The sequence below is a fragment of the Hydractinia symbiolongicarpus genome, chromosome 14, assembly GCF_029227915.1.
Source record: "Hydractinia symbiolongicarpus strain clone_291-10 chromosome 14, HSymV2.1, whole genome shotgun sequence".
Taxonomy (NCBI): domain Eukaryota; kingdom Metazoa; phylum Cnidaria; class Hydrozoa; order Anthoathecata; family Hydractiniidae; genus Hydractinia; species Hydractinia symbiolongicarpus.
The window spans coordinates 2394085-2410451 of NC_079888.1; the positions used below are offsets into that span (position 1 = coordinate 2394085).

The 16367-nt window shown below is 33.0% G+C and overlaps 1 long non-coding RNA gene across 2 annotated transcripts; it reads right to left on the bottom strand.

Moving 5' to 3' along the window:
- Positions 1 to 162: 162 nt before the first annotated feature.
- On the bottom strand, positions 163 to 7613 carry LOC130625623 (uncharacterized). 2 transcript variants are annotated; one of them, XR_008981747.1, is made up of 4 exons: positions 5428 to 7613; positions 3899 to 5375; positions 690 to 766; positions 163 to 484 (listed from the first exon to the last, which is right to left on the bottom strand). It is a non-coding gene; the product is annotated as an uncharacterized LOC130625623 (long non-coding RNA). The 2 variants fall into 2 exon arrangements; XR_008981746.1 differs by having other exon boundaries at positions 3899 to 7613.
- Between the last annotated feature and the right edge of the window lie 8754 nt (positions 7614 to 16367).

Below are 16367 nucleotides of genomic sequence, written 5' to 3' on the forward strand. Positions count from 1 at the left end.
AATCTATCTTTTAATCCCTGCCCACCCCGGCTCTCTCCGACATTTCCTTTTTAATTTGGTGCAACCAGGAGCGTTCAATTACCAGAGAGAGCTGTAGCTTACTTTTTTTCTTTGAAAAGGTTTTTTAAACATAGGCGCTCATTCAGAGGAGGAGTTTCTTTTTACATTTTGTGTCCTGGGTAATTATGATACATGTGAATCTGATATATAATGTGGTACTGTGTAAGTTCATAATACAACAGCTTTTTACGACTTAAATGTTTATGATGTGAAATGGTCGGGTTTAGACATTTGTGTAACTACATGTGATAAGTACTTCATAAAAAGAAAGAAAAAAGAATTCGCTACAAAATGAGAAGGGAATTCGTAGTACTGGATGCTTTTTAAAAAAAGACGTAGTTTAAATGAAGTCAAATAGTTAACAATATATTGCATTGAATATAAGAATTCTATGCCATTAATGTCTCACTTGGTCCGCATACTTCTAAATAGAAAATAAAAATAACTTTAAATGGTACACAGCAGACAAAATAAAAATTACCTACACGGGATACAAAAAATGTGTTAATCTTGCGGATTTATTTTAGCGAGTAGACCTCCTTTTGAATTTACCTGTATTTTTGTGTACGTGGGTTACCCAATTCATTTTCGAATTCCGGAGGCGACATTCTCAAAATAAATATACTTACAATATTTTAACCATTCTTTGAAGATTTTTTACGTCATCCTGCATTATTTCGAAGAGAGCTCTGCACCTTTTTAACTTCTAAAAATTGAATATAATATTTGTTTAAGTAACGATTTTAAAACACTCTTGACAAGATATTGAAGATGAGGTCACAACACAATTAGCTGTAATGATAATACTTTTCTAATGAAAAGAGGACGCACTGCCCCGGAAAAAACGGAGTTAGTTTATTGCTTTGCTATTAAACAAACTAACAAGCGATGACAACCAATTAGGCCCATTCTGCCAATTTATATACTTGAAGACCAAAAAACAAATAACATGAAAGCGAGTTTAGTTATGAGCAAATTTTTAGTTTACAGCAAAGTAGTGCATATATAGTTTGCAAAATTGCTATATATATATATATATATATATATATATATATATATATATATATATATATATATATATATATATATATATATATATATATATATATATATATATATATATATATATATATATATATATATATATATATATATATATATATATATATATATATATATATATATATATATATATATATATATATATATATATATATATATATATATATATATATATATATATATATATATATATATATATATATATATATATATATATATATGCCTGACACTGGTCTTTTCTACTGGTTTGTTTTTATGATAGTATCAGTAAGTGCCGCCATTTTGTAACAGGATGGGGGAGGGTGCATTTTGTAAAAAAACATATGGCAAAAAGTATATGGCAAGTACAAAAAGTATGTAGTTTGTACATTATAACATGACAACAGAGATAATATCGTAATTCTAAAATTTCGTATTAAGAGAGTTACCATGTTGGAGTTTTTTTGCGCAAATGAAATTTCTAGTAATTTTTTTCCGCGAAAACAAATTTTTCCTCACCAGACAGACAACCAGTGTACTAAAATAGATTAAGGCTAAGATTATGCCAAAAATTAAGCACGTTCACAGCTAAAATTCAGACGTTGTGATAAGAAAACAATATGTACAAGACAATTTATTTTTTCATTCTTTTCCTTCTTACTGGATATTAACCTGAAAATAATAGATTACCATTAAAGGAAGGATTTTCTAAACTTTTGTTCTTTATATTGCCAACAAACTGTAAGTGTTTAGGTTAACCATCACAATGCTTCATACAATTATATGATTGTTGACAGTTAATAAGATGGAGTAGAGAGAAACAGGGTTTGTGACAGACTTAATCATAATAGTAAATAGTTGAAAATATTAAAAAAATGCTAAAACTGCTTTGTTAATTACTCATGCATAGCTACAACCCTGGTAAAATGATTGGGAAATGTGATAAGAAATCTGGTATTTTTCATTATTCTTAATGATGAAATCTATTTTCTCTCTTCCTCTTCCCCGTATCATCCTATCTGATTTTCTGGGAAAAGGGAGAGCTAAAAATAAAATTCTCTGTAAAATTCTTGTTTTCATAAGTATTTCTTCACGAAGGGAAAAATTAAGATTAAAATCACTGGGGACGTAAGGGAGTTTAACTACTTTGTTTTAATTTAAAAGTGTTTCACCACGACGGGTGAAAATTTCGCCTAAAATCACTGGGCACAAAGGGTGGTCTATCTCCGTCGTTTATATGTAAATATTTTTATCGACAAAGGGTAAAAATTAGGCTTAACATCACTGGGCACGTACGGGAGTTTATCTACTTTGTTTTGCGCTATTCCATGTAATTAACGAGTCAAGAAATTAACGCAAATTAAATTACCGGTCATGAAATTAACGCGATTCAATGAAATTATGATTAAATGAAAAGGCATTTAATTAACGCGGTTGAGCAAATTTTTTTTCAGAAATGCATTTAATTAACGCGAATTTGAGAATATGCGATATCACACGAAGCAAAAATTACGGCAACAGTCGAACCCACGGTAGTGCCGCGGTCTCTATTACAAGGCTGTTTGGCAATAGAAATAAAAGTTTTGTTTGGAAAGACAATGTTAAAAATTTAAATAGTTTGGAAGAAAAAGTGCTGTTAGTTAATTTTCCACTTAAATCAGAGTATGAAGATTATACAAAAACTATTTTAAGAAAAGATCGCTAAAAAACAACACCGTTGAGCTATCGTCGGTGGGGAGGAACTAGTAAAAAATTTGTAAAAAAAATTAGATTTTTATGTTTTTTAAGCTTTTAGACATTATAAAAAAATCACCAAATTAACAGTATTTTAATTAACATGTCATGAAATTAACAGTGCTTAAATTAACACTGCATTTAATTTAATTTTATGACTCGTTCATTTCATGGAATAAGGTTAATACAAAAATGTTTCTTCACGAAGGGTAAAAATTTAGCCTAAAATCACTGGGCACGTAGGGGAGTCTATCTAAATGTGCATAAAAATGCATTGACGTTATAGAATATTGCGTCACTGCAATATTTGTACAAGGGAGAAAGAGGGTGGGGGTCTATTCCCATGAAGATTTCAAAATGTTCAAGGTAAGTTTTCTAGATTTTGTCAGAACTCTAAATTTTAACAACACTGAAGTATAATTTCGGCGCGTATTTTTGAAGATTTGTACGTTGACTGTTACAGTACAGCTTCACTTTGGAAATACCAGGGTTTTTAAAAACATCAAGCAGTGACTTTGGGCTAAATTGCGCAACGTCAGCTTGTTGCTGACTGTATTGAATTAAATCTACTACGTTATACTAGTCGTTAGTACGTGGAAGATTCCGCAAGGGATCAATCGCCCTATCGCATATATTTACCTCATCGTTCTCTCGTGTCTACTTGTTCACACAAATTAAAGAAATTAAGTCGTCAATAGTTATTACCATTCTCAGAGGTTCGGTTCTCATTGATAATAATCATTGACAGACAGACAGGCAGGTTGACATTTCGTGCATTCTTTCCCGCTTCTTACCATGACGTCATGAAAATTACTGGCACGAAGGTTGTTACTATGATTATAGGTTGTTATTATTATGACAATTTTTTTGAAAGGATAATCAATTAAATATTATATATACTAGCCAGGAAACCCGGCGTCGAAACGCCGGGGTAAGCCACCAGTAATCAAGTATTGATTATTGGTGGCTTAGGTGGAGGTAGACATGCGGCTTTTAGTAAAGATAATGATAATGCCTGAGAGAAACAAAGATAAAAAAATATACGAAATAAATAAAACATTACCTTGAACTAAATCAGGAATAAAGTTTCCAAGATAAAATTTCATTTATTAACTCAGTTTTTAAGCTTTCTAGAAAAAAGGAAATAATTAAAATGATGGTAATATAAAAATATAACAGGTTCAGGCTTGCTGGTCCCCCGAACATTTTATAGTGTTCGTATTAACTGCTTCCTACCTCTCTCTGTTGTTTCGGATGATCAAGAAGAAATTGATTTATATCCCATGGAGTTTATTAATTCCTTAACTCCAAGTGGTATGCCACCACACCAATTAAATGTCAAAGTTGGATGTGTTGTAATGTTGTTAAGAAATCTGTCCCTTAAAGACGGTCTTTGTAATGGTACAAGGTTAATGGTTCGGAATCTGCGTGCAAATGTTATCGATTGTGAAATTCTTACCGATATCCGTAGAGGTGATCCTGTGTTAATTCCGAGAGTGTTCCTCTGTCCAAATGATACAAATCTACCCTTTTAAATTAAACGCACCCAGTTTCCTTTAAGATTGTCTTACGCATTGACTATAAATAAGAGTCAAGGCCAAAAGAGAAAGTTGGTATATACTTGCGTAGACCTTGCTTTAGCCATGGACAATTGTATGTTGCTTTTTCACGAGCACGGTCATTTGCTGCAGTAAAGGTAAAGGTTGTCAGTACTTATCAACAAGGTTATGTAGGGAATAGATGTTTCACAAAGAATGTTGTTTTTCCACAAGTGTTGTAAATATTTTAATTTTCTATTACTGATACAATGATTGACAGCAAGTTACTGTTTACCTCTTGAAAGGTATGTGGGCTGTACTGCAACAAGTTATTGTGTACCTCTTGATAGGTATGTGTGTTGCGTTTCAGGCAAATTACTGAGTACCTCTTTGAAGGTATGTTTGCCATGTTCAGTAATCTGTTCAAATTAATTGTCCTGTTCAAATTAATTGTCACTTAAAAAAACAGTTCTACTCCCTACTTCACCATGTTGTTATTTCTCATTACTGTGTTTCCATTTTTTTGAATGTGTTTAATTAGCTGAGTGTTTTATAGGGTGGGGTGCATAATTCCGTGGCTTAAAACATGTTTTCTACTTTTTTATTTCACTTAAAAATACAACAATTTTGTGTACTTGCAAAAAATGAAGACAAAAACGGGGGTACAAAACCATGTCTTTGCTGTACTACTGCTGTATTGAAAAACATGATCACTACTCACCCTCTATTTTTTTCCTTTTAGTCAAACAATACAAAATTATAATGGCGGAACACATAAAAGAGGGTATTGTGGTGGACAAAAGTGTCAAAGAAGCCGTGGTCCAGGAGGGACGTGTAAATGAAGAGGAACATGTTGTAGAGAAGGTGGTTGAAGGTGGTTGTACAGATGTAAGTAATCCATTGTAACCATCCATCAAAGATCTTTAAATCTCCAAATGCAAGATTTTAATCTATCTTACAGTTTATTCTTACTGTCACACCATTTTATTTTTAGGAACTAACCTATGCTCGGTACAAGGAGTACCGAAATGTACATAAAGGGCCGGTTTCCAACCTATGCTCGGTACAAGGAGTACCGAAATGTACATAAAGGGCCGGTTTCCAACCGGTCCTTTCAATTTTGGCAAAAAAATGGTGGGAAAGATAAAGACGGTTTTCAATGGAAAAAAAAAACCTCCAAAAAAATTGAAAAAAAAAGAAAAAAATAACAACATTACAAAAAATTATATGCAAAAGTTTAAGGTGATGAAAGAGGCTATATGTAGCCCACAGCTATAGGTACGTAGCTAGCTAAAGAATAAAAATTGACGCAGCTAATAAACAACAAACTAAAATTAAGCAAACACCAAAGATGTAGCTAGCTAGCTAGCTAATTGTATTCTCACAAGTAGAAATAGAAATTAATTTCAAAAGTAGAAATTAGGAAGGGTAAAAACGGCAAATAATTAATGAGATACTTTCCAAAGAATTATTCAGGAAAATTTCTTGTCTTATCTTGCCATAACTTCGTTGCTACATCGTATTTTCTATTTTCTTATCCGGGCAGTAAAAGTGTAACAATTGCCGCGGAAAATGCAATGCTTATTGATTGGCTTATACATATAATCAAGACTGTTGATTGGGTAATTAAATCGAGGCACAAGTGCAGGGAGGAACAGGATAATTTATGTAAATATTTATCCGGTGAGGGTTAAAACATGCGATAAACGGCGATTGAGGTCACGGGGGTAACTATTATTAAAAATGGCGTATTAAAGTAATTCATTCATTTTTATCTCTTAATTTATTTTTTTCATCAAGGTTCATAACTTAAAGTAATTAAATTAAATAAGGTAATAAATTAATTTCTTGAGTTTAGTTCAATTAATTATAAAGTTTTCCATTAAACAACCCCCTGTTTTCTAAAAATTCGCGGAAAGATCAAAGGAATATCGGTAACCCTTTTGAACAGACAGACAGACGACGGCTATTATTATAGAGACAGTAAATTATATACAAACAAATTTGTTCTCTCATTGACTCACATTGAAAATCTAAATAATAAACTAAAACCGGTGATAAAATTATGTGTTGGAGAAAATAAAATTAAAAACATTATTACGAACTTCCTTCTCTTTTTCTACATATGAGAAGAGATGGAATAGGGACGCTAGCAGCATTTAATACTAACCCTATAATAACTGTTTATGAGGGCAATACCGGAGAATATTGACCGACGTCAAAGTATTGCCCAAGCTTGTGAGGGTAATACGTGACGGAGGCCAATATTCGAAGGTTCGAAATGCAGTACCCGGGTTATTATCCGGGTACTGCATTTTACGACCAATAATATAACATTATAAGCAGGACGTAGAAACCATGTTTTTATAGAAATCCCATAACTATTTCCATATGGAACGTACATTCGAACTAACTAATATAAATTTTTTTAAACCAAATATCGTGTAAACATCACACGATTTTATTGTAACTGCAACATGAACTCTTAAAAACACAAAAGTAACTTTCAATTTTTGCGTTTTGCTTACTTTTTTCCGTGTTTATTTACACTTAAAGCTACCATATTTAAACTTTAAACAAGGTTGCTATGGTAGCGGGCAATACCGTGGAATATTGGCCGCTGTGACATGAGTTCAAACCAATCACATTGCACAATATTCAGAAATATTGATGCCGCCCTTTTACCCGAGTAATAAATCTATATTATAATACCCGTATACGTCTGTCTGTGTGTCTGTCACGCAAAGTGATAGCTTAGCTGCGCAAGTAGCGAGACGCACGTGATGCGGTATAAAAAGGACGGGCGAATCCGTGGATTTTTCCACGGGCTAACGATTGTATACTATAAATTCTCCCTTAAGAAGATTATTCATTCGGTCTTTTTCGTTTTAAATTAACCATAGGCGAGAAAAGTCTCTGATTCTATAAGTCTACTTCTGGCTAAACTGATGTGTTTTTAGATACGGAGAACAGAACTTGCTTGGTTTAACGATTATTTATGTAATATCACGACTCTTTATCCTCTGCTAAACCAATAACATCTGGGGTTCCACAGGGGTCAGAATTTTCACCATGGTTTAATTGTGTTTTAATTTAAAATCCGAATCCGCCTTTCTCTCTTTCTTAATATTTCACAAATAATTGAACGTTAGAAAACACATTTCCCAAAGTTTTTAACCTGAAAGAAGCTGAACTTTCTTGATTAAAAACTTTTCCTCTCCCACCTTAAAAAACATGCAAAACAAGTCACAAAATCGTTGGAAATCCCTTCGGCATTTATTAAACTCATTTAAAACGCACTTAAACCACACTAATACACACAGGTTACCTACTGTCTGCCAAGTTCCAACCCAAATTTTTCCTCACTGCTGCTTGATATGTAGTGTTCCACAAATTCTAAATAGACATATTTAAATTTAAAAATATATCTGGTAGACGAGAGAAACTGACAGAGTGGTTACATATTTTCAGAAGGAATTTGTCAAGTAAAGATATTTTTATAACAAACTGCTAGACCACGCATCTGTCAAAAAAAGAAGACCAGAATCGGGTTTTTACGCTAATATAAAGATGTTAGAGAATACAAGATTGAAAGGGAACTGAAATTATTCTTGCGGGGAGCAGCGAAGCCTATATCCTCATTAAATAGCCAAATATAAGTGACAGTAAGTACAGTGGAGAGTATATAGCTTTTTTATACGATTTCATTCCTATACATCTAAAATTTTAAAAATTATGCCATTTTATCAGTGTTGCCCAGTAAGTTTATCTTGTTATTTGTTGGTTTTTCTTTTGTAAATTTCTTATTAAGGGAGACGTGTCTTTCCCAAACTGTACACCGATGCCGTATACCATTCTTGTTTCGTTTAACATTTTTTAGCATTTTTTGAAACATAAGATTTTAAACAACAATGTCACTGGCCCGTGGAATATTGCGTTCGGAACAGACTGCGATACTGCTAATGCGGGATATATTTCATTAAATTAAATTCGCTATGGAAAATCTAAAAACCGTTTGATGGGATAACATGAAGCAGGTGAAAACTTGTTTGTTATACGATTCGATCAAAAGGGCGCCTACGATTTTTCGCTTGCGAACCTAGGGGACCCTGACAATCGCTCCACAACCCTTTCCATATTGATTTACAAATCTGATTTTTCACCTAATACCTTAGATCGTTGCGGTCTGTTGTTTATATTTTTTTACCTGACCATATACGTAAACATACCCATTGTTCTGGATGCAAAATTAAAATATTACGTCACGCTGCAACTTATCTATACCGACCTAGGTAGGTTATTGATGAAATACCTTTGACAAATACATAATCATGGGTAACATTACGACAAGAAGAGGCAACAACGTTTGGTGTGTTTTTTATTCGACCTGTTTTTTCAAGAGATTGAAACTTTTCTAATAGCAGTTTTTTATTTTTCATGACTGTTATTGGTGATGGAGAAGTAAGTACAGAAGACATATCTAGAAATTTAAATGTAAAACATTTTAAAATAACCAGCTACATCTATTTTAAAACCTTGATCGCATAAAATTTAATATTTGGCAAACTTACCACTTCCTGCACCACTTCCATTGAACTCTGACGCAGTGGACGGTTACAAACTTGTTTCTCAATAGTCATATAATTTTCTCAATCGCTTTTGAAATCCAAGAATACGATTGTAACAAATTCATGAATTAAAAATAAATGCGCTGAAATATTTTAACCAATCCGATCGCGAAAATGCCATTGCTTTGTTTTTTATTGCACATGCAGAAAACATTGTCTATCGTTACAATTTAAAAATACTTTGAAAACCTACATTTTCTTTTATAACCTTGTTATTTAAATTATCAAAGACACTATGTACATTCTTACCCCCCCTGTGTCTTTTTGTCCTTAAATGCTCTGTAAGTACTCTCGTTTACAGGTTATTTTTGTCTTGTCCCGTAACTTCTCCCATATTTTTTAACTACCTGATGCATAAGATGTAATTATTATTTATCAAATATTTTATCAAATATTTACACTTCTCATGTGAGAGACTTTTTGTTAAACTTTTTTTTTGAACACTATATATTTTACTAGCAAAGAGTATATTTATTTAGAGATCTTTATCACAAATATGTGCAATTGGTAAAAATATTTCTTTTCTCCTCACCAAGATTTTATGTTGTTTTTCACCAGTTTTGGCTAAGTAACAGAAAGGAAAATTATTTTTGTGCATAGCTATCTGGAAACTTTTTCTACATCAGAAAGAAAAACTTGCTACCGATTAAATAATACCTTGGAGGAAAGAATACAGAAGGAGAAACAACTTCATTTCTGTACGCTTTAAATGTATTAAATTTTCTATTGTTTTTAATTTCAAAAGAATCAGTGCGTGACGTGCTCGACCGAGTCTTTTTCGCAATAAATGATCAAATTCCATATTCTCCTTTAATAGGGGCTAACTTTTTTCTATTGAAATCTGACTGTAACACGCTGCAGGCATGTGATATTCGTATGGAAAGTGTGCATAATATAAGTCGGTAAACATTGCTGTTAAAAACTTCAACAGTACATTTGGAAATAAGCGTTTAACCATGATATTAACCTATTTTTGCAGGCTTGAGTATACCACTTTGATCATGAAAAACAATATAGATAGATATGCGCCGGACGAGTGCCGACAAAATGTGTGCTGGATTAATGTTTATTCTAACTAAAGAAATAACTTCGTATAACAGAACGTCGTTTTAAAACAAAATATAACCTTTTTCTTTTTGTTTACGAAAGTGTCGAGCATGTGCTTCTTCGCTAATTATGTTAACATAAGAACAAAAGAAATTTTACCGATTTCAATATGGCTTCTTGTTTTGATAATATTATCAAATTCATCATCAAATTATCTAATTGTTTTTATAACCAATCATAGTTACGAATTGTTATTCACGAATAATTTAGTCACACAACCGCCAAAATTTGAAATTAAGTTTCTATACAGACACCTGCTAGAACCTCACGCAGTGTTTCAATAGAATTAAAAGAGTTGTTTCTCCTTCCGTATTCTTTCCTCCAAGAAAATACATACCTAATCAGGAAACCAGTTTTAGTTTTTTAGTTTAATTTCTTACCTTTACCAATAAAATTTGAGAAATTTTCGAATAAATTGTCTTGCTATTTTCTACAAGATTGATTTAATTATTGTGACTTGATAATTAATAGGGATTTGTACTTTTTAGGTCGTAAATTATATAAATATTGCATAATGGAGGCAATCAATGAACCTAAAAATTGTTAAAAGTACAAAAAACTCTAAGTTTGCTTTTCTTTTTTTCAATTTAAATTATGTGCATGTGCTATCTTCAATGTTGTATACACTTACACCATTAACAATGTTAGAAATTATGTAAGATTTTAAATAATCACTACTTTTGTATTTACATACACAGACCATCGACCCCATGAAGATAAAAAGAGAAGCACAATAGCAAGAAAAAAGCAAAAGGTATAAGCTGAACTTGGCGAAAAGGAAGGAATGTTAACCATGAATAAGGAGGTTATGCATCTTAGATCACAAAATACAATTTTATCTAGAGAAGTAAATCTCGCCAATAAACCATTCAACCTTATAAATAGCAGTGTTTTATTGGAGCCATCCTAGCTTTCCGTTTTTTATGGTTTGATTTCTCCAAACAAACTTCTTATGGAAATTATTAGCGATATGCTTAACAACGTCAGAACGAAAACGCATTTCTGCGAATTTTCATCATGGTCTGACAAAAGAAAAATGTTGGAAAACATAATAAATTATACTGTGGAAAGTTTATCATTTCTTGAACATGATAGTTTAGTAGGCGACGTTTCAAAAGATCCTTCTCCCATCATCGGGCAAAGGAAAATGATGTTGAGGATGTATTTATATAGTTGCAGGGAATCGAAATTTATAAAAATTAACCAATCAGAAACGAGCTGATAATTACAGTTAATTACGGTAATTAACATTTTCGGACCTAGATGTAGGTCACTACTTTTTTCTGTAGGGCTAGTAACCAAATCTCGGGAAGTTGATACGAGATGCTGTTTATGTGTTTGTTACGTGCTACACTGTTGATGGTTTCTTTAATCTTCCTGGCTGTTGTTCTGGATTCTCTGTCAATGATTTTCTTCTCATCCCAATTAAACTGATGACTTTTGCTCCAGCTGTGGTCCGCAATTTCGTTTTTCTTCACATCTACGTTTCTCACTGCGCGCATATATTCTTGTATTCATTGCTTAAACTTTCTTTTTGCTTCGCCTATGTACATTGCATCACAATCTTTACACGGGATTTCGTAAACAACATTACTTGTTTGGTAAAGAAAAGCCAATCATGCGGTGCTTGTCCTATCATAAAAATTTTTGAAGGTATTCTGTGAGAAAATCCAGCATAATTGTGGAGGAATGGACCCACAATGGTTGAGCGACCAAGGTTATGTATTTGATTCAATTCTTTAAGGTTATGTAGTAATCTTAAGAAACAATTTTTAGCCGTCAAGAAGCCTAATTTTACAGGGCCTTCTGTTCAGTCAACGAGAGTTTCCCAAAATGGCTGTGGTATACATGGGATGTGTATATGTTGTTTAAGCAGTATTTGTCTCTTATAATAATACGATAATACGGAGAGTGTGTCTGTGTGTCTGTAACAGACAAAGTGGATGCGTTCATTTTCCTTTGATGTTGCCGAAAATATTACATATTTTCTTACAAGAATAACCACAATTCTAACAAAGCTGACCATTAGTTTTAATTGTCTACTGTTCTAAACAAATTACCTAATGTTTTAATCTAAAATCCCAGCCTACAAAAAAACCAAAAAAACTTGTACGTTTTTTTTGCTGAAAAAAGCCGCAAGATTTAGTTTGTTTGCATTATAAATCATATGATCAACATAAAACATTTTCATTTGCTCAAAAAAAATCAAAACACGGCATCAAAATAGGGTAATTATATTTATTGGAAAATCCAAGTTTTCCTTGACGACCAAAGCAGCCGCACGTTTTTGAAATTCAGGAAGACGGACGAAGAAAGTATAGGTTACTTGCTAGCTATTTACATTTATAAATATTAAAGGAAAACAAAATTTATATGTTGTGACACATTCACTATTTTGGGTTAAGAGAGAAATTAATTTTCTAAGTACAGTCAAAGAGAGAAAGAGAGAGACATCAATCAAGATAAAGAATTAATTTATAGCTAGCTAGCTAACTAGGAGTTTTAGTAAGTAATCAATTTTTTTTATTACAATTAGAATTCCCATAATTTTTTAATATAGTTGGCTAGCCAACCGCGTTTATAAATTCCTTTGTCTTCCTTTGTCAACGATAAAAGACGTAACAGGCAAGGTTAATAAGGAGAGTGTGAAAGTAAGAAATTTCAAATTTATCTTTAGCTAAACTTCTAAGACTTTATAAGAATGATACTGGTAAAAATAACAGACATTGTTTATTAATTCATAAAAAATGAAACGAGTTTGAAAGTTGTCCAGAATAAACTTTTTTTAGTCTGAAGATGTGCTTAGTTTAGTTAGTAACGAAAAGCTTAACAAATAAATACTTCTTAACTTTCAAACTTGTTTTATTTTTTCTCAAATAATGATACTATTTGCGCAATACATTAACGAAACAAAACTATTTCTTCTGGTAATGTTTACATTTTAACAAAAGAGTGATTCTAGAAAAAAAGAGGCTGGTTTTGACTTCATTGCTAAATTTCATTATCAAGGAAACAATAAAACTTACTTAATAAGCAAGTCAAATCCTTATAAACAAAATGTTCTTGCCCAATGCTTGGTTTTTTTTTGGAGAATACACATGTTCACGTCCTCAATTAGGCATTGTTAAATCTTTTTTTATTACAAAGCAATTTAATTTTTTTTTTAAAAAAAAGCCATTTACAAAAGGAGGTAAACTTCTATGAGGGCTCTGATATAAGAGGGCTCTGGTCGTGATAAGAAGTTTAGCACTATTTTTGTTCAAAATTTTTGAACATTTCCCATTCCTTGACATACCGTTATGAAGCTATTTCTTAGCTTACTGTATGTAGGGTTACTGCAAAAAACATACGAAATTTTATTATTTCTTCAGAAAATGAGAAATATAATGCCAATTGAAAAAGCCTTAATCAAACACGCTCTGTTTACTTCCTTTTTTAATTCAGAAAATTAGTGAACGTTTCCGTCTGTACAGACATTTAAGTCTGTACTCAAATAAATGTTTCCCGATTTGCAGTATGATATTCCATAACAGCTACTCCACCAGGTTTAACTGTTTTCTTATTTTGTTTATTAGAATTTGTGGTAACTAGCTAGACTAGGCTGTGTATTTTTCTCCAATGTCAAAAGAGTAGTAATAAAAGTAACAACCCTAAACGTGCTTTTAGGCTTTTCAATAATGCTGGTGGGTATTGCAACGCCCTGGGAATAATCAGAGGTTAGTAGGTCTCATTATGGGCCAAATGTTAAGTATTCCTCAACATGGTGAACTGCCACATGAAGTTCATGTAAACTTCATACTACGTGCATCAATTATTGATGATGTGTACTTAGCTAGGCGTAGACTTGCACAATGTGTTGCGTCTTTGCGTTGTACTGAAACTGTTAACCATGTCAACAGCAGGCGTCATAGTGATGCTGTAAGGCAGGCAGTTCGTAATGCTAAAAGCAACGAGCAAGCTGCCAACAGACGTGCTCAAGATGCTGACAGGCAAGCTGTTTCACGTCATTTAAAAATACTAATCATGCTGCTAATAGACGTGCTCAAAATGCTGCGGCACGTCGTTTAGAAAATACTGATCACCCTTCCCGTATACGTGCTCAAGATGCTGCAAGGCAAGTCATGGCTCAACAATGGCGATTTTTATATGGTATCGTGGTTTTTGATATGGCATCGTGTTGGGGTCTTTACCCTCGTGCTCGCAGAAATGCCCCATACTATAATGTTGCACGTCGACATGTATTGCCTAGTGTTTATTATTTAGGTATTATGAACAAAAAATGTGAGTATTGTCAAGCTGTTGAGGTTTGAAAATGAAGAATGTTTCAAATGCTGTCATAACAGCAAAATTGCACTTGATAATTTGTGCAGCTAAGGCAACTGTTAACAAATAGTGATACTGATCAGGCACGGAATTTTTAAGCCAATATACGTAAGTATAATAGTGCAGTTTCGTTCGTTTCATATGGAGTAAATCCTCGACCTTCCTCTGCGGTAAAATATGGTATCGTGTTGGGATCTTTACCCTCCTGACGGACAAACTCCTGTAAAGGCTGATGAAATAGCTAGGGAAGTACACATGTGCATGAGAGTTGCCAGTTATCGAAAACGATACAACTTGCTACACCATGACGAAGTGGCCGCAGTTTTTGTTGGCCAAGATGGAGCTACAGCTGCAGAGATATTGTTACCTACGCACGTGGAGGCAATTTGCAAAATACTTTTGCGTTATCTGCAAATTTAGAGCCGATGGTTTATTCTCTATTTCTTCCAAGGGGGTGAACCAGGTTGGTATTATGGAATATCCCATGTTACCGAATGTGCAACCCGTAGTCGAAATAATACTGAATGTTGCAGTATGGAAATTAAAAAGTCCCGATAGTTTGCAACACGGTTTATCAAAACTTATTACATTACTCCAGGATATTCTTTCTCTGTCCAAAGTTCATAACATTCAAAATAGGCTTTATTTTGGTGATGGTTTAAATATAATTTACCATATTATGGGAGATGCGAGAGTTACTAGAAGGATGCGAGAGTTACTAGAATGATTCGAGTGGATGAAGTCAGACGTACCAAAATTTCCTGCATACAACGTTAACACACTCAATTTGAAAGAAGACTTATCCGAAACAATAAAAGAAATTGCACACCATGAAGAATCACCAGATATACTTGTTTTCACATGTGTAAGAAAAATATCTGACGAGGTAATATCCAGGTACGAATTGTCAAATTACATTATCGATCCATTAAAACATAGATTCAGTCAAGTTATCCGATTACTTGAACTTGTTTACAGATTTATCAGTAATGTTTTATTACAAAATCAAATTATCTTGTCCAGTGATGACTGGAAGGCTGTAAGAGAGTACTTTTGGAAAATAACAACCGCTGAAGTTAAGAAATTTACAAGAAAGGATGCTTATGCTAAAATATCAAAAGAAAACAACAACATACTGTATTATACAATACGTATTCTACCAGATCAGAAGTTCACTAACACGAGCACTATGACAGATGTTGTTAGATTTGACAAGTTCCACATTTTTTGTACCAATTGTTGATAAGTATTCACCTATTGCTTATAGTATAATCAATGAGGTTCATTGGTACCACCCTGTTGCTAAGCATTCCGGTATCGAAACCGTTCATCGATACGTCATGAAGCATGTGCATAAAATGGAAGGTAGAGGACAAGTCAACCTCGTCCCCAGGACCTCTTTTCGCTTTTTTGATATCGGTGATGGCGCGAAGAAGAAGGCCCTGGTCCCCGCCTGTCGGATTTGCAATATGATTGGTAGCCTCACTTTCACTAATTATGCTTAAAATTTATAAACATTCCGCGAGTGAGACGAGTCGCCCGTATCATCAAGTTATAAACAAAAATAGTAGCCCCTCTGTCTGGTTGAGTGTCTGGTGCGCACATGGGAAAAGAAACTTGGATGGAAAATAAAATAAAAAGAAGAGGCAATTTTTTCATTCTGAAAATATAAAATAAAATGTTATAATTGGTTTTTCTACAGAAATGAATAGAGATATTTATGTAGCTAGCTATTTACAAGAAAAATAATGGTTTGTTGTTGATATGTAGTTTTGCAAATATATACATCATATATATACACTATGTGGCAATCTCAGTACTAGCTAGCAGTAAAAATATTTTGCCAATGTAGGTGTTGTGATTAGCTAGATGATAGTATATCTATAAAATAATTAAGAGTAATATAGCGAGAAATAGTAGGTTTGTGTACTCTACA